We start from the raw sequence: 20759 nt of genomic DNA on the forward strand, positions 1-20759 counted from the left end.
ATGGCTTTTCATATTTCTGTGTAGTTGTTTTTATAAGTTAAAAGAAGAAAAAACGATAGTATGCGGTATGGGCTTTGCTCATTGTAGAAGGCCGTACGGTGACATATATAGTTGTTAATTTGTGTGTCATTTTGGTCTATTGTGGAGAGTTGTGTCATTTGCATTCATACCACACCTTCCTTTTTAATAGAAACGCTGAAAATTCAGTTTTAAACGGAGTTTTTTTTAGCGAATCTTTCATAACAGTCATGCAACTCGGAACTTATTCAGTGAGCTTTTTATATAACTTTTTTCATCCATTTTCCTTCAGTTGGAGATCTTTATAGACATAAGTATCTTGATAATTTGCACCAAAATGACGCAAACATATTTATATCACTTATTCTGGACTCGTTTCTCAAAATTTCAATCCTCATTAGGTTAAGTACGGAAAGGGGTCTTTCAAGTGTAATCTTGTAATATTCTTAATGAATACAAAAGAAATGGAGGGTGGGGGTAATTTGAAAATAATATATGTTACAAAAAGGAATATAAATTACTGACCTCCTAACAGAAAGTTCCTCTATTTTGTTGTCGGAAACAATCTTGCTCAACCTTGATGGTCCTGGCTTATTACGTAAGTCAGAGTCTACACGATCTACTAAAGTGCACATTAACTCTTCATCTGACGCAGACGATATATCCTCATAAATCGGCTTTTTTGAAAGAGTAGCTTCATTTTCAGAAGCTGATGATATATCCTCATACATTAGTAAAAAATTGCCACTTAAATCCTCATCACTTTTAGTAGAATTATCACAGAACTTTGACTGAGTTATAAATATATTTTCATCGTCCGATTCCATTGTTACACAATTTTTGATGAGCTCTTTTTACTCAAACTCATACATTTATACATTTTCCTTTAAGGGGTTAGTTCAAAACTTTTTAAATTGCAATTATCATTACAAAACGATTGCTATATTATTACATAGTGATTAACAAATAACCGTTTTCAAATATGTTTTTGATTTATGATGATTATTTGTAACTTCAATTTTGTTCTTGCAATTCGTGTATTTATTTGATTCAAACAATAAAATAAATTTGGGAACAGTATTTTTTTTTTCACCTTTGAAATAATCTATCCATTGAAGAACACAAATCACTTCGAATAGTGAATATTTAATCACTTTATTTGAAAAAATGATTGAAATTTTGTAATTCGTAAGGGATACGTTTTATTAGGTTCCGAGTTAAAAAAAAATCAAAATCAATGGTTTAAGTAAGAGAATTGATAAGAAGTAGTGGATTCGGAATCGATAATCAACTCGCGACTGACGTCGCTCGTTGATTATCGTTTCCGAATCCACTACTTCTTATCAATTCTCTACTACATCGGTTTTTAGAATAAATCAAATTCTGATGCTAGAATAATGTTATAAGTAGTTATTTCTATCAATCATTTGAAGCCCTTCTGCTATTACCTATGACATAAATAAACACTTATATATATTGTGATGTCAGTTAGTCAACTGCATTAACAGTAATTCTGTTTCAGATGGATTAACACATAACTAATTATATTTTTTATAACAAATTGTTATATTTGTACATGTATAAGCACTCGCGGTCCCACATTCTGTCGATACTGGTTACGTATGTGTTGGCCAGGTGATCAGAATGTTTCGCGTCCTTACAATAAATCCATTGGATATGTATTTATTGATACTTTAGAAAATACCATTTACATATCAAATGTCATTGTCTTTGATCTAGCTGTCAGTAATTGCAAGTTGTCCTATATTTGGTAATTTGTGTCGATTGTTTTTTGTATCAATTAGTTTATTGGCGTCATGTACTGATGTATTGATTTAAGCCATTGTCAACTGATTTTTTCAATATGTTCTGCTGTCCAAGGTGCAAGGAGGTTAGCGCTCAGAAACATGTTTGACAAGAACACAATATGTGTGTGTCTGTCGATACCCCAAAAGGCAACAGTAGTATACCGCCTAATAAAATCATAAAGCGATTGAAAGAAAACAAATACGGGTTACAAACAAAAATCGAATGAAACAAATCAGTTAAAAGAGGACATCACAAAACAACAGAACCACTGAAATGCAACAAAACAAACGACAAGTTGTTAACGAACTCTCAAAGATTTATAGTTGCATTCATCTTCGTCGTTTGAACTGGTGAGACTAGTGGTATTTTTTTTACCTTAATAATATATTGTTGGATCACAGATTTTCGTTTGAAAAATACTTGTTCGTTAACAGTAATTTTTTTGCCGAGACTGCATAATATAGTGTAGAAAATGTGTCTTCGTGATTTATCTGTACCCATGAAATCCACGACAATTTGACAATAAATTGATAGGAACTGGTGCAAAAATCGTTATCATCATTTATAATTAATTATTTTACTTCAAAGGTTTATATATAGTGTACTACAGTTCGGATTTTATTTTGAATGCGTGAAAGTACTTAAAATTAAAAATAAATCAAATCTAATTACGTTACGCGGATCATGGTATCAAAAAAAGAAAGACAATTAAGTTACATGAAACCGTTTGTTTCCTTATACAGGAAGATATACATCTGAGATTTAGGAAAAAGTTAAATCACAAAGATTGACGAAGTTGCTTTTTTAAGCTCCGATTACAATCGAGTTAAACGATATCTGTACAAAAACATGACGTCATATGATTGTGATGGATAAAAACCAAAAGACCTGTTCAAAAGGAAACACTAAAACCAATATGATGTTTTATGTAACTTAAACTTTTCCCTAATCTGAAACAATAGTGTAACAGAAAAACTATAACATATCAATCTTATTGGCTTAACTGAATCAAAAGACATATAAAAAACAACCGTTGTATTCTTCCTTGTGTATATAATGTTTACCCCCCACTTACATTTCATTGATGTACTTTTAAACGGGTTTCTCTATTTCAAACTTCCGCCTTCATACTCTAGTTACATTTGAATGATATCGTATGACACAATTGTAATCTGAGCATTTAAGCCATTAAAAAAAGGAATGTTTAACTTCAATATATTTGATTTAAAGAACGATAATGACGATTTATAAATTCTATTCTACCTAGGTGATGATCACACAAAGTCTAACTTCAGCAAGATCGCTGAAGGTCAAAATTTAAAAGACCAGGAGTGCTTATAAAACGAGAGGCATGTAGTGGGTCAGGTGTTAATGTATATATATTGAAGTAAACATCAATTTTGCATGTTTTCTCTTGATAAAAACAATTCAGTCTTCATGATTTCAAACAAACAATTAAATACAAAAATACCAATTTCGATGGAAAATCTCTTATCAATTGGATATATCAAAAGTACAAGCACAGAAACGCATGGCATGAACAAAACAAAGAGACAAAAAGACGTAACTTCAATCTGTCGATATCCGTATGTTGGTATTAGACAAGGTCATGTTTTCTCTGACTGTTTATGAAGTCTTTACGATAACTCCATTGGATGAGTACTGATACAGGATTTTTATTGATTAGTTGATAGTGGCTTTAACCTAGCTGTCAGTAAATGTGAGTACCTTTATATCAGTAATTCCTTTATGTAGTTTGGAATATACAAGTACCCGGCCACTCTGTAATTTTGTTAGATGTATTTCTTTTTATGTCAATCTGATGAGTTAAGACTTTTTCAATTGATTTTGATAATGCGTTCTTATGTTGTACTGTTACACCACTGTCACAGGTTAGGGAAAGTTTACATTTTTAACCCCGCCACATTCTGTATGTATGTGCCTGTACCAAATCAGAGCCTGTAATTTAGTGATTTTCGTTTGTTGATGTGTTAAGTCAGGAGCCTGTAATTCAGTGATTGTCGTTTGTTTATGTGTTACATATTTGTTTTTCGTTTATTTTGTTACAATAATAAGGCTGTTAGTTTTCTCGTTTGAATTGTTTTACATTGTCTTATCGGGGCCTATTATAGCTGACTATGCGGTATGGGCTTTGCTCATTGTTGAAGGCCGTACGGTGACCTATAGTTGTTAATGTCTGTGTCATTTTGGTCTTTTGTAGATAGTTGTCTCATTGGCAATCATACCACATCTTCTTTTTTATAAATATTTGTTTTTCGTTCACTTTATGTACATACACATTAATTTAGGTTGTTAGTGTTCTCGTTTGAATCTGTTTTGCATTTGTCATTTCGTGGCCTTTTAATTATAGTTGTCACGTCATTAAAATTACGCTATCAAATGACATTTGATTATTAGTATATTATAATCATTAAAAGATAATTAAAAAAGGAAAACCAGTTTAACCCAGTTAATTTTACTAGTAAACATATTTCATGCATATGGTCATAGCCGATTATCTATCCAAAATGAAAATGAAACTGCAAAGGATCATGAACAACCAAGACGTGCAAATGCAGCAAAGCTATTGTACCGTGTGGACGTAATTGTCACCAATATTTAAATTAGCAGATCCACATATGTACGTGTAATAGGAGAGGGTCGTTGTCGGCACCTTCTGATAAGTGTAGTGGATAGTATTGTAGCATATCGTATTTTCAGGATTCTAATATCAGATTTTGGTTGAACAGAAACATAAATAAAATAAACTCAAAAATTTATTTACAAATATACAATAAGGGCAACAGATATATAACGCTGTTCAAAAGTCATAAAATCGATTGAGGGAAAACAATTTCGGGTTACATACTAAAACATTCTATTAAAACAATCTCAAATAAAACATTGTCAAATCAAATTAAAAAGTTAATATTTCCTATCAATTGAGTTCAAATAGGTTAGTAATACAAACACTTAGTGTAAAAGAAAAAACTTTCTGTGGCATCAATATCTAACGTTAATAAGTCAATAACAATCAAAACCAAGGAGTAAACAAAGTCTCAAAAAATCAAAGGACATTTACATCAGCAGTTATGAATAATGAATAAGAAACAACACGAACTCTACTAAAAACCGGGAGTGAAATCAGGTGCTCCGGAAGGGTAAGCATTTCCTGCACTGTATACGACACCCGTCGTGTTATTTCTTTGTTCTGTTCTGTAATGATGGAAGGTTATTATGACTGAGGGAGAATATCAGATATGATTTCTGACACACTTTTGTCATAATGGCTAATCAGCTCATGATGGCGACCGTAAAATTTATTGAGTGATGACCTTAATTTGATTGATTCATAGCCCTGTCTTATCAACTTTTGAGAAAGCAGTATTCCTCGTTCAAAAAATCAACGTATCTAGCTCTAGAGTAACGTAACAATTGAGACACATATACTCCATATGCTGGTGCCGCTGGGATGTTGCTAAACAGAAATGGAAAGTTGACTAAAGGAAAATTAAAATCATCGCGTTTGTCATAAATTTTGTTATTCAAACTACCATCAGTAGTCATTTCGACAAAAAGGTCTAAATATGAAGCAGATTTATCTTTAAATAATATAATGATACATGTTTATTTTACCATCACTGTTGTATTGCATAATTGAAACGTTTCGCATTTATATTTGAAAAATACCTATATGGTCCAAATACTAAAATGGTCTGGAACATTTAAACTAATGTGACAAACTTACGACGTGACTGCGAACACTTTCAATACTAATACATTCAAATGCAAAACTCTATATAGTATTATAAAATCCTACCCGTAGACACCGTGAAAACGTTTATAATGCCTCACGGACCTAACATTAAACAGTAAGTACAGCTGTAGGTAGCACTAGTTCCCATCTACACACAGATATTTTAGTCTTACCTACAATGCTTTATTTTGTTGGCAATATATTTTTACATGTGTATATATATATATATTAGTTGAATAGTCAAAACATGATCTTAACTGTATTACTCTTGATAAAATCCTCAGACACACAAAACAAAAATGACTTGTATGTGTTGAGATGTTGGAAACTGTCATAATATTTAATCCTTCTATATAGGATGCATAGCAAACAATTTTATTCAACATTAAATTCCCAAAATTATGAACATGTTTTCCTTAGTTTCTAACTTCTTAAAATCAGCAATGAAATAAAAATGAATTTCTTGGTAAAATTCTATAAGCAATATTAAACTGAAAATTTTGTAATACCGAAATTCGGCCTCTAATTAAAAGTACAAAGAAAATAGTATTATAATCTGCACATTCAAATACAATTTTCATTGATAACAGGAAGATAAAACACAAATTAATAGTGACATACTAGTAATGGAAATTACAATAACAAAGTCAGTTTTATATTTCAAAGGGTACTTTTGTTCTATTATCTTCTTTTTGTTAAATGTAAACAAATGTGCTAAACATCCCTTATATCATTTAGGAATATCAAACGCGAATATTATTCTGCCCTTAACAATACAACCTATAATTTTTTTATGTTCAATTTATTGTATTAATATAGTATCTGATACTATTATAGGCTTATGCAATAACAAAAAAACAAAAACGATTGATACTGAAACTAGTTGTGTTTATTTCCTAAATATAGTAACATAGCTATATTTTGTATAATGTCAATTTTACAATGGAATACTTTCTCCTCCATCAGGGGTCGATTAGGGGATGAAAATAAGTTTGACATTTGTGTTACGATTTAAAAAGACATCAAGTCATTAATTTAAGTTGCAGTATAAAATCAATATTAGGTCAATGTCAGAAAAATATAAACTTTGTTGTACTCGGCGCAAAACAGGGGAAGACCTCGGTAGAACATCGCCGTACCCAGTTTCTCAGCCTCAAACTAAACTGTCCTGTTATTGACCTAATAATTTTAATGTATAGCACAATCAATAAGAATAAAACAATTCATTTGATAGACGATTTAGAGCATACAAGCATACGATTAGACAACATGTATACCGTTTAATAAACTTAAAAGTAGTATTTTGAATACGAATACATGTATATAAAAGTTTTAGCCTGCGTTTGTCCACTTTCATGCTTTTGTTTGTGTTATTTTTCTTGTAACATCTATATAAACATGATTGCTACTCATCAAAGAATTGTTTCGAAATTCGAACACTAGTATTATTCTGAAATTATGGCAAACCCGCTATATAACTGAATTTCTAGAATATGTTAAAGTTTCTTCCTTTTTTGTGAGAGACATTTTCATCTTTTCATAAAATATTTCTTTCGTATTGTATGGCAGGTTTCCATCGTTTGGCCATTGAATACATGTAATTTTAAACCACATACTCTTTAATATATCTGGCATATCAGTTACCTTTATCTCATCCTTTACAACAACAATCACCATGTCTTCTCTTCCCTTCTGAAAAGCATGCATGCGGGTCATTTCCATTTCATACGAACCCCAAGTACTCTTTAAGAAATCATGAGTTATAATAAATATCACCTTTCTACTGGAATCGATGGCATTCATAACATTTTCTGCAATACCGTTACCAACAATAAAGTCCTTAGCGTCTAGGCATAATTCGAATCCCATACTAGTTACACTATCATGGAACTGTTTGACCCATTCCAAATCAGTATGACTATGTGATATAAAAGCATCATACGTATATTCATGCTTCAATTCTTTGTAATTTCTCATTTTCATTTTAATCCGTAATAAAAAGTACTCAACAGCATATTTATATCGAAAGAATACGACGGTTAATATCATGGCAAGTATGATAATGGACGTTATAGACACGGCAAACGGCAACCAGAATTTGGTTTTGCATGAAATCTCAAATGTCTTTAGATTGGAAATAACTTCAGACATAAATATACGTGAAGCCTTTTCAGTTACACAGGTTAAATCTGAAATATCCGGTACTCGCTTTGATTGACCAAGCCACTTTAAAAACTGTAATGTTTTACAGGAGCATTGAAAGGGATTTCCCCTCAAGAATATGTCAACTTCACCAAGCCTTTTTATTCGTTCAATTTGTTCGGTATTGAAGTATGTTAAACTATTAAAGGTCAAATCAATTATTTTTAATGTTTTGATACTTGCATGAAATTTTGGAAATATTTTGAGGTTGTTATACGACATGTTAACTGATGTTAACTGCTCAAACGGGCGCAGAAATAATCCATTTGGTATACTATTCATTTTATTAGACGAAAGATTAATATCATGCAATCTCAGATTCTTACTCAAGAAAGACCCAGCTCCAGCAATGTTTACAAATCCTTTTCCTAGACGTGACCCACTTGCTTTCAATGTCTGCAAATTTGGGAAACCATATAACAAGTCTACTGACAACTTTTCGCATGTCCATCCAGACATATCAAAATACTCTACATTTATAACTCCAACGAAACTACCTTCGCATGACCAGATTACAGAATTCTTACAGCTCAACACACGAAGATTATGACCGTTTATAATATTAATGTTGGCCATATCCCAAGCTAAGTTATCTCCTACATACAACTCTTCAAGAGTTTGTGGTAACCCGAAACTAATTAATCTTGATTGTTGAGAGCGTTTACTTCTCGAATGATGCCAATTGCTTGTAATTTTCAAAACTTTTAAATTTCTAAAGTTCGGCAAAATGAAAACATAAGAAACTCCTCGATCCAACAAAACATTCTTAGAAATCTCTAGGTACTCAATACAAGTGCTTCGCACAGAAAAAATTTGCAGCGCATATAAGGATATGTCTTTGATATATAATTCATGCAATGTCAGTCGTTTCAGGCAAATTGACCATAAATACTGCAGTTTTTCCCGGTTTAAAATAAACCCATTATCAAATCTACTGTGTGCAATTTCAATATTTGTCATGTTCCTACGTTTCAATACCTCAAAAGATCTGAATACTTGATCAATTGGATTTTTAGGTAAACCGTCACCTAAATATAATGATATTGAATCTAATTTAGGAAAGTTTTCAAAAAAATCATCTGATATGGACGGCACCCTGTCTAAATGCAAAGACATGATTGACATCATTTTAATATGTGCAAACATCTCCTTGTTGAATTGCACTTTTGACGATCTAGGGAAAATCGCCAAACGGTTCAATTTACTTAATGTAGACCATTGGCTGGGAAACTTGTAATCTTGATATATGTCATAGGAAAGGGTCGTCAGTGATAGAATTTTTGACATTTCCAATATTTGGTCATCATGATGATTTTGTAGTTTATTGTATTCAATCGAAAGATGCTGCAAACACTTAAGTTTATCGAACATACCAATGGGAAAAGCCTGCAAGAAATTGTGTTCCAGATGTAGGCTTTGTAGGCGATGCAACCCATAGAAAGCATTAGTATCGATTGATTGTATTACATTATATCCCAAATAAAGATCGGTGATGTTTTTGAAATACTGAAATGTAAACCCTCTGATCATTTTAAGGCTGTTACTACTTAAATCCATACTAGTTGCATGTGTTGGTAAGTGTCTAGGTATCATAGTCAGGCCCAAATGTCTGCAATCAACATTTGTATTTTGCGAGATGCATTTCGTCTTATTGCTATTACTTTGAACTGAAAGAGTAAAGAAATATTAGTCTTAACATACATTTTATATATATTTGATGATTAATAAGATATGTTAGATAACTGTTTATTGTTGAACATTGAGGGTCATGGGTCCAAAGATGAGATATTTGTAGATGTAATCATCTTAAAAGTATATATCTGTTAATTGATTTACCTGTAGCTTTTCTAACATATAATATTGGGTGTTGAGATCATTCTAATTTTTCTTACACGACTTTTTATTTGTTGGCTTGTTCATTCGAACAGAAAAATTCTATGGAGAATGTATTTTTTTGTCACAAAGAGCAGATTGTTTTCGTATAGAGGACGTGTATTTCAATCAAGTTGGAATAATCATGGGAACATACTGTACTCCTCATCTTGCCAACTTGGTTTATCATAAATATATATATAAATCGATTTCATACACTCTTTATCATTTTTATGTCTTGTGATTGATGTCACATTGTCAATCATACCACATCTCCTTATTCATACTGGAGTTTCTACGAGATAATGAAAACAGCTAGCATGATTTAGTATCTTTATGTTCTGCTATAACGATGGTGACATATCTCTATTTTTTTCAGAGTTTGTTAGCTGTTGGACACATATTTATCCAATCAAGTTTAAAGATTTAGGTTTCAAAAACTTGAACACCTTGTAAAATGAGTACTGATCAAAGTATTTTTTTTGTTTTTCTTAATTAAGTAAGATGTTTATGTTCAAAAGCAAAATGTTTTAATATTAGAAAACATACAACTGACCTTATAAAATTGAGAATGGAAATGGGGAATGTGCCAAAGAGACAACAACCCGACCATAGAAAAAAACAACAGCAGAAGGTCACCAACAGGTCTTCAATGTAGCGAGAAATTCCCGCATCCGGAGGCGTCCTTCAACTGGCCTCTAAACAAATATATACTAGTTCAGTGATAATGAACGCCATACTAATTTCCAAATTGTACACAAGAAACTAAAATTAAAATAATACAAGACTAACAAAGGCCAGAGGCTCCTGACTTAGGACAGGCGCAAAAATGCGGAGGGGTTAAACATGTTTGTGAGATCTCAACCCTCCCCCTATACCTCTAGGTATCTCTATAAAGTTTATCTCTATAACTTGTTAGCTGTTGCACATATCTTTTTAGACATAGCTGTCCTTCTAAGTACCACTTGGAAGGCATAAGTTTTGATTTGAAAAGTATTCTTTTACATGGTTGTCAATTTAAATGTATTATCAAAGCATATATAACTGACCTTCTATTAAGGAGATTAAAATCCAAAAGAGTCCAACTTTTATGATGTTCATGATTATTGTTTGGGGTTTTTTTTGCGAGCTCAATTTTAATGAGAAAATCACTTATTTCAGTGTATGCAGTCACAGCATATTATATAAACTCTAGCTTCCTGGTTTTCTATTGCGATTCAAACTTAAAGTTTAAAGTTTAACAATGGTTGACCTAACATATTTTATACTATACATATAAGCTTAACCTCTCTCTAACGATCTTAACATGGAAAATTTAGTAATAGATATGCGTGGGGACCTTTACATAATCCTTTTTAGATTATTCTAGTATACAATAAAGACTGTACAAATGATTTCTATCAGAGCTGCAAAATCATCCATCAAGCGTTTTAGCTATGTTCCGTACCTCATGAGATTTTATCCTTTTTGTGAGCGTTCTAGTTACCACTTCTTCCTGTGTCAAACCTTCCACAGAACTGCTTGGTTTTTAGTTGCTGCTGCTTTGACGTTTTTTCTTGGCTCAGCTTATAAACTTAATAGAATGCATTGTATTTTACGAAGTCAGAAACCCTAAACAGATGGTATTTGTTTCAACAACAAAAAAAAAAACTGTTAAACAAAGCAATGATGTTCTTTGTCGGCCACCAAAACATAAACAGTAAAAGGTCTGTATATAAGAGGGACGAGCGATACCAGAGGGACAGTCAAACTCATCAATCGAAAATAAACTGACAACACCATGGCCTAAAATGAAAAAGACAAAAAGAGAAATGTTATGCTATTGTTTCAGAAAAAGGGAGAAGGTTTGGATCCATGAAAACGTTTAATCCCGCTGCAAATGTTTGCACCTGTCCTTTTTTTATATAGATTAGACCGTTTGTTTTCCCGTTTGAATGGTTTTATACTAGTAATTTTGGGGCCCTTTAAAGCTTGTTATTCGATGTGAGCCAAGGCTCCGTGTTGAAGGCCGTACATTGACCTTTTTTTTTAAATTGTTATTTGGATGGAGAGTTGTCTAATTGGCACTCACACCACATCTTCCTATATCTATAAACAATGGTACACATGACACAACATAGAAAACTAAAGAATAAACAACACGAACCCTATCAAAAATGAGGGGTGATCTCAGGTGCCCCGGAAGGGTAAGCAGATCCTGCTCCACATGTGGCACCCGTCGTGTTGTTTATGTGATAACAAATCCGATAAATAATCTAATTCGGTAGGTCACATTCATGAAAGGGAAGGGGATTGTAGTTACGACGTAAGGAATATAAAATATGACAAAATTAAGGTTGAAAATGGTTGATGGAAATGATGGAAACAAATTTAGAATATAAAATTGGTTGATATGGTTATTATTGGCAGATTTGAACAAGAAAAGTAGGGGAAACAATCTTCTAATTTTGCAAATGTAAAAACTATTCAATACACAAAGGATACGAAGGGTTTTTATCTTGATATATGGCTTAATAAGTATGTTGGCGTGACAATTCTAACAATGCAATTTTTGATGTAAATTATACTTCAAAGAAACATAATTCCCGTTAGAAGAATTGATCGGTAATAAGTTTTAAAATCTATCAAGACCCTACTGATGTAAATTTCATAAGACTCTTGTAAACATAGTGTAGACCAATAAAATACAGAGGCAATCTATAACATAAATTTAGAATAAGACAACAGCTATCAATTGTTTTTTATGTGTAATAAAATATTGATTTTAAAAAGGAAGAAATCAAAAAATCAAGATGTAGAATGTGTTACATATTCAAAAAATCAGGTAACAATTGTTGGTGGACACTTCTACAATTTATTCCCAAAAAACAAAATACAAATGAAAAAATGAACACTTTATCTCAACTCAATTAATAAGTGTTACATTAAAAAGACTGATGAGCAATTATAATTGTGTTTTAATATTTCAGTAATGATTAGTATACACAGTTTAAGTATTAAAGTGTGTGTTTTTTTTTTTTATTATTTTGGGAATTTTCACTGATAGATGTTGCAATACTGAACACGAGATAACGTCAAGTAGAACAAATATATAGTAATAACAGCGTTTTGTTCGTTATAACTGGAAATGCTTGACTCATTGGCAAAACGCTGTAATGCAAAGAGAAGGCACCCCAAGAGTGACTGGGGTATAGAAATATGGTCACTTGGTCTTCTCCCGACCGGAAGTAAAACGCTTGCCGAAGAGGGGCGTCCGTTTGGCTGTGCGGGATGTATCAAGTTCGCAGTCACGTCCGGTCAGAAGGGGGACGTTAAATCCGATGCCTCGTGTAAAGAGAGTGCCACGCTCTTTGCACGTTAAGAACCCTTGCGACAACTCTTTGAGGGGTCTGTAGGTGGCCTGTTGCAAGGCAAAATGTCTGTCCCTATCCAATATACCCTCATTTTCCAGTGGCAGTCCAAATTTCCCCGACCATCATCCTAGAGGGCCTCTATTACAACAACCTACCTATTGTATTTATTGTTAACTTGTTCTCGTCCTGAATATGCATGAAATATTTTCCACTGGACCTTAGGCAACCAACAATCAATAAAACAATCAATCAAAGAGAAGGATCGAAACTGATTTACGCATGTTTGCTACTCTGTTTTAAAATATCAAGGTTTTAGAAAGACTGTTTTTATATGTTAAATTATTTAGAAAAAAATGAAGGGTTCGTGTACTTCTTTTCGAGGTATAACACTTATTGAAAATGCGGGAAATAATATATTTAGACTTTTCATAGATTTAACAATCACACCTTTTTCTAAAAAATAACAAGGATTTCATAAGATATTTAAAGATGACATTTTTAACTATATTTACTTAATTAATGATAAGAAAAGTAGAGTTAGTGGGCAGAAGTAGAGTTAGTGGGCAGAATTTGTAATGACACTACATATATAAAACTAGAGGATTCCAATTTGGCAAAAAATAGGAACCAAGAGGAGCGAACATCCTTAAGAGCCATTCTCTGTAAGGACCAAAATTAGTGTTCACACCTATGTCACAGATTTTTACCATTCTTTGTACACATACTACATAACTAATATACTTAACAAATAACACTTTAAATATTGATTTTGGGCTTTGTTACTATGGAAATGGCGGCCATTTTGATTTTGGGCTTTTTTTTCAATGAAAATTCTAAAAAATGTCCAAGATATCAATGCTTATTTTCCCGTAATCCTGACAGTAAATGATGCAGACAATTATCACATATAAAAGCTGTTACCTTTGCCTTTCTAAAGATATACCACATATTTGGCTGACAATTGTGTACATATGCTTATTTTCTATTGGAGAAGGGGGTGATTCTGACATCTAAATAAAAACCAAATTTCACCAAAATTCATTGAAGCTTTGAAAAAATTTCCGAGATAGTTTTTTGAAAATATTGTCAAAATCATAAAGATAAACCCCCCATTTTTTTTTTTTAAAAAATTCAGGGATGTGTTTTTTGATTTAAGAAAAAAAATGTGCATTGAAAACTTGAAAAAATCAACTATGTGTCTATGAGTTATCTCCCCTTTATGGTTCTTCTTCATTGAAAACATAAAGAAACAACAGGAAGTACAAGGGTTAATGCCCAAAATAAAGTGCAGACGAAATGCAGACACTGATAAAACCATTATAATGTTGGTAAAAATAAGATATATCAAGGTAGATAGTACTATGGAGTGCAATTTCTCTCCAAAGTTTGTGGATTGTGATGAACTCATTTGATGAACCTCTTGCCAAACACTGAAACAGTGAAACACAGGCAGTACATACATGTACCAAATGTTTGCTATTTTTTCTGAGAATGGTCTTAAACCATCAGTAGCTCTAGATCATCACATCAATATTATATTTCAATTAAATGAAGAAGAAAAAACAATTCAAATTGTGCACGTCGCATGTTATGCCAACAAAAAGTTTTCATCCAGATATTGACCACATCAAGGATTCTGGACTCAAGTCGTTACCTTACAGAACTAGCCTTAAACTAGCAAGTAGTGGACCGAAGGAAAAGGATTTTATTCATCTTATTAACTAGACAAGAAGGTGAGTAATGAAAATAAAATGAAATTGACATGCCCCCCCCCCCCTTTTTTTCCCTTTTTATAGTTTGGATTAGTTTATGTAATATTTAGATTTTCATAATAATCATTCATCATTGATTATTTGTTAAACATTCTCAATTACTAAGACAATGCAAACATTTCTTTTAATGAAAAGCAGGAGCACTTTCTATGTATTTATTTAGTTTCAAAACAGATATATAATTTACAATGTACCTCCTTTCATGACTTTCATGAGTGTAAGAATTGGGGTCCTCTAATTTTTATGTATTATTTACTTTTTACACATTTTCTAAAACAAATACTTATTCTGTACAATTTTAAGGAAAATGATTTTATAATTAAAATGTAGATTTCTGTAGTAATTTGATTTCTTTTTAATGTTTGTCCTTCATTCCGAGATTTATAAACTATATTGTCAGTGGCGGATCCAGAAATTTTCATAAGTGGGGCCCACTGACTGACCTAAAAGGGGGGCCCGCTTCAGTCACGCTTCAGTGATTCCCTAGATAAGCAACCAAATTTTTTCCTAAAAAGGGGGGGCAGCCCCCTGCCCCCCCCCCCTAAATCCGCCTCTGATTGTATTACCTTATTTTGTTTTCCACAGTTATTCTTCTTCCTTTGGCATCCTATTATTCTCTATTTTAATTATGATCAATTAATATGTGTGCTTATTTATCTCCAATTATAATGTTCATAATTATTTTTTAATTCTGACAATAATTTGCTTATAATAATTATTCTTTGTTTGGTAAACCCTATTCAGCTTCTTATTGATGTGTTCATGGTTTAATCTATTATTTTTACAATTTATGAATTATTTGATATTGATTCCAAACAGTACTTTAGCTGTAAAATTGTCAAAACTTTAAAACTCCTATTTACATAACACCATTGTTGTGAATATAAATATTTGATTTACATTCAATATCTAGCTCCCCACCCCCTGACCCAAGATTAGATGTAAATTCTATATCCCTCCTCCCCATCTCTGAGATTTGATCAGGTTTTTAAAACATCCTAAATAAGGAGTATCTTTTAACAATGGTTTGAAGCTGTAAATAACCAGCTTCCCCCAAAAAAATATATTGAAAAAAAAATTGTATGATGATAGAAAATAGATGAGTACTCTGTTGCAAATAAAATCTGTGTATGGTTTATTACCTTTCACTTTAACATATGAATAATTGGTATGCAATCTTACAGCTAATTTCTTAATGCATGTAGAATAAAATTTTGGTTAGCCTGCTTGCTTTGTTTGTATATTGTACACTCATAAGGATAACACCCAATTAAATTCAAATATGATATACAGGTTAAACTATGCCAATATAAATTGTTTAAAGATGTCATTCTTATTTATAAGGCTTGTATAAACAATTATACAAACAAAGCAAGCAAGAAAACCAAAGTTTTACTTTGTAAGCATTAGGAAATTAGCTGTAATAAATCTTGAACAGCAATACATGTATAGGTTAACACAGAACTTGTTTCAATGTTGAACTGTAGTTTTATAAATAATTGCTATCATTTTTTCCAGCATGTTGTACTTTGTTTCTGAAGAAAATAAGAATAGATGTCAATGATGCAGTACTTGAAGAGGGAAATGAGGTAAATAAATACTAATATATTGTTTAAAAGTAATCCTTGTATCTTCACAAAAGGTTCAGCATGTGTTTAGCAATAATACTATGATATACAGGTACATATTTGTCATACAAAGTCTTCACAAACAAGGATAGAGACTAATTGCTACATTTCCTGAGTCAGGAAGGCTAAAAAAATATATATAAGAGAGTCTTGTCCTTTTCACAAATTGCACCTATTTAAATTTATTTAAAAAATTATACTTAACTGTATCATAATAAATTTTTTTGTCTATGAAAAAATAATCATTTTAACAAAAATTACAAACCTTATTTGCTGTTTATTTTGCTGAAGCTGAATCAATTTAATTGTTGTGTAAATAATTATTATTCTTACATAATCAAAATTAAATTTACTTCCACTAAATAGAAAATATTTTGTTAAACTGATAATGCCTTATATATTTAGTATACAATGAAGGGAATTAATTGCTGTTTAAAATTATATTTTGCAATTTAATTTCTATTACGGGCAAATATTTCAGCTTATTATAGATGCTGTTAGTATTATAGATCCTGTTAGTATTAATTAAAATTTATTTTACAGGTTAAATAAACAAGTAGAAAAGGGGATTTGCCAACATATCCAGAAAAGATGGAAACAACAGAAGATGTATGTTATCAGACCACATCAACCCAATTTAGTAATTTTTTTTTTCTCCCAAAAATGTTTGCCAAATAATTTATCCCTGTATTTCCCCAAAACAATCCATTTAAGAAGATTCTATTTATACTAAGAACTATAATCAGCTTTGTATTTATGCTGAGCAATGCTATCTAACATCAAGACAGATTCAGATTCAATATTTTATTATAGTCTCACTACTTGAAATTCATATACAGTACATACAGAGTATATAAACAATATAAGACAGCCAATATACAAATATAAAACACAAGTAACAAGACATCTAACATAAGCGATATTTTCCAATTAACAAAGTTCCATAACTCATCAGTTAAAAGGTAAAAATTTGTCACAATCCGAAGTGCTGACATCCATTATTCCTGAGGTTGTGTAATCATTGTAATAAATCTTCCTTTCTCAATTTTATTCTTTAAAGAAATTTTATCAATGCAGACTGTTAATGAAAAGGTGTACAGAAAGCAAATGTTATATCAAAAATAATCATAAAGTGATTGCATATAATTGAACCCCTAGAAACTATTACTGGCAAAAATAAAAAGATATTTTTGCTGAATTGTTGCCAATGAAAATTATCTCTACTTGAGATCAAAGAACATAGAAGTAAACAGTATAGGTCAGCCATGATCACTCAAACATGTCAGAGTCAATATTTTATGTGCCCATAACTGAGTTATATTGTAGTAAGTTACAAATGTTCCTCAGTTTTTTTTTATCTTTTCAAAGCCAGATTTATTTGACATATTCCTTAGAATTAACCAGGGGAAATAGCAATTCAACATGACGTCATCAGAAACCTTATATTTTTCAGAGTGATGTAACACAGGCAAGAATTTAAGTGAATGAAACAGCATCACTTCTAAAAGTAGCATGGAATTTTTATCACAGGTATTATTTTAGACAGACAGATTAAAAAGTGTTTTGCCTTGTAAATCAACAACAACAGTTTCTCAATCAATATTTTAAAATTGTGTTTAAAGTTTTACTGAACCCCTTCAAACTAGCTATATATAGAATCGCCCTTTTTTTTGCAAAGGGGGGGGAGGGTTTTTTTTATCTGATAAACAATCTGTTGTCCAGTTCCAGTCAAAAAGATTTGGGAATCTTAACTTAATACCAAAATTTTAATGCTTACAAGTGATTATAACATCAATTGGCCGAAATTAGAGCCAAATTTTTCTTTTAATTAGAAATATCTATGCAATAGGGAGAAACATGACTCAGAAACATTACTTTTCTATAACTTTTTATAAATTGCTTATTTCTTGACCCATTTCAATGTGATTTTATTCTTGAATTTCTGGGCTTCTTTCATGTGCTGAATCTAAACATGTATTAAGTTAAGGGATTTTGGGTCTCTTTTTTAAATGGGTCCATTGAGGGTCCAAAATTTAACTTTGTTTGATTTTATCAAAAATTGAATTATTGGGGTTCTTTGATATGTCAAATCTAACTGTCTATTTAGATTTTTAATTGTGGGTCCCGTTTTCAAATTGATCTACACTAATAAGGTACCAAGGGTCTAAAATTAAACTTAGTTTGATTTTACCAAAAATTGAATTCTTGAGGTTAATTGATAAGCCCAATTTAACTGTATATTTCAATTTTTAATTTTGGGTCCCGTTTTCAAATAGGTCTACATTAAGGTCCAAAGGGTCCAAAATTAAACTTAGTTTGATTTTTACAAAAAAAAATTTAAGGGGTTCTTTTACATGCTGAATTTAATCATGTATTGTGATTTTTGGGCCCTGTTATCAAATTTGTCCATATTGAGGTTTAAAGGTTCCAAAACTGTTTAATTTCATCAAACCATTGAATTCCTGGGGTTCTTTGATATGCTCAATCAAACTGTGTATTTAGATTTTTGATTTTGGGTCCCATTTTCAAATGGGTCTACATTAAGTTCCAAAGGGTCCAAAATTAAACTTAGTTTGATTTTAACAAATATTGAATTCTTGGGGTTCTTATATATGCTGAATCTAAACATGTGTTTAGATTTTTTGATTATGGGCCCAGTTTTCAAGTTGGTCCACATCAAGTTCCAAAATTTAACTTTGTTTGATTTCAACAAAAATTGAAATCGTGTGGTTCTTTGACATATTGAATCTATTTAGAGTTTGGATATTGAACCATTTTAGCTTAATTGTCAAATGTTTAATCACAATCCAAATTCAGAGCTGTATCAAGCCTGGTTCTGGCTATGCAAATTGGTTAAGAAGAAATTATATGCCCAAGACCTATTATGGTATACAAATGTCCTCCGTCTGTCTGTCCAGTGTAAACATGTCGCACCATAACATTAGAAGGACTTTTCCAAATTTCATGAAACATAATATAGTTGTTACTTATAATGGTCAAAATGATCTGTATACGTTTTGATACAAATAAGATTAAACCTTTTCGAGCTACAGGACTTTGTAACTAAAACAGGGGGGTGTTTTTTTTCACATGTCGCGCCGTATCTCAAAAATGATTTATGATGATTGCTTAAAACTGTACACACTTCTTAGTTATGTTAATCTAAAGATCTGTTTACTTTTTGGTGATGATTCAAAATGTTTATATTTTAGAGTTATTGAGTTTTCTGGTATAAACTGTATCTCAGAAAATGTTGATGATTATTGCATAAAACTAATACACTTAAGACAAAGGGCGTATCATACACTCATGGCGCAGCAGTTTATTGAGTTCATGTCTGACATGTTGATGATCGACAGACAAACGGACAACAGTATGCCATAGTAGCATGTAAATGATGTATAAAAAGTGCATAAATAATGCACTCAAAAGTTAACCATGAAAGAAACAAAACTATCTTTTGAATTTTGTGTAAGCATCAATCATTAGGAAAAAATTATTTAAACTAGTAAAAATTGCTTATATCTAATATTTGATTAAGTTTGTAAAATAAAATACTTTCTTTTATTTAGAAATAATCCAGCAGTTTCCAGATTAAGAATTTCACCATGTTAATGAGTTTTACAAGCAGTTAGGATGAGGTGTTTTTCAGAAGAAGAAATGATTTCCTAGAATATGTATTCTAAAAGTTCCAAATCTGTTTATTGTAATAGATTACTTGAAATAATGAAGAAAATTATTACAACTGTTTTTCCACAAAATATAGAAGATGTCCTTCATTCACTGACAATGTAATTGAGTTCTAATAACCAGGAACAGAAACCTCAAGTATTACCAAAAGGTTCATTTGGTTCTTTTGTTGATTCATTGGAAAAGGCTGAATCTTAGCGCCACAAAAAAAATACTGTCATTCTAGACACAGACCATGTTGTATAATCAAGTTTATCAGATGCTTCCAGACATATCTGAGAATAAATATTATGTGACATCTAGCTGCAAAATAAAACTGAATTCAAGTTTTCTGTTAATCACTTTTGTTAATGCCAATTATTTTGTCATAGTCGCATCTCAAGTTGAATGTTTTACCTGTAACCTCTAGAAATGTATCAAACTGTTATACAAGTGAGTGGTTTAACTAGCTATAAAACCAGGTATAATCCACCATTTTCTACATTAAAAAAAGGTCTGTACCAACTCAGGAATATGAGAGCTGTTATTCATTCTTTTGACATGTTTAAGCTTTTGATTTTGCCATTTGATAAGGGATTTTCCATTGTGAATTTTACCTTTCTTTCATTTTGACCAAATCACTACTTTCACTTTAAACAATTTGTTTTTTCAAATGTTT

General features: G+C 31.4%; 1 long non-coding RNA gene across 1 annotated transcript; it reads left to right on the forward strand.

Moving 5' to 3' along the window:
* The first annotated feature begins 14210 nt into the window (after window positions 1-14210).
* On the forward strand, window positions 14211-20438 carry LOC143049364 (uncharacterized). The gene is made up of 5 exons (XR_012970200.1): window positions 14211-14744; window positions 16302-16372; window positions 16955-17020; window positions 17865-17941; window positions 19984-20438. It is a non-coding gene; the product is annotated as an uncharacterized LOC143049364 (long non-coding RNA).
* Window positions 20439-20759: the final 321 nt, after the last annotated feature.

The sequence above is a fragment of the Mytilus galloprovincialis genome, chromosome 10 (assembly GCF_965363235.1).
Source record: "Mytilus galloprovincialis chromosome 10, xbMytGall1.hap1.1, whole genome shotgun sequence".
Lineage (NCBI taxonomy): Eukaryota > Metazoa > Mollusca > Bivalvia > Mytilida > Mytilidae > Mytilus > Mytilus galloprovincialis.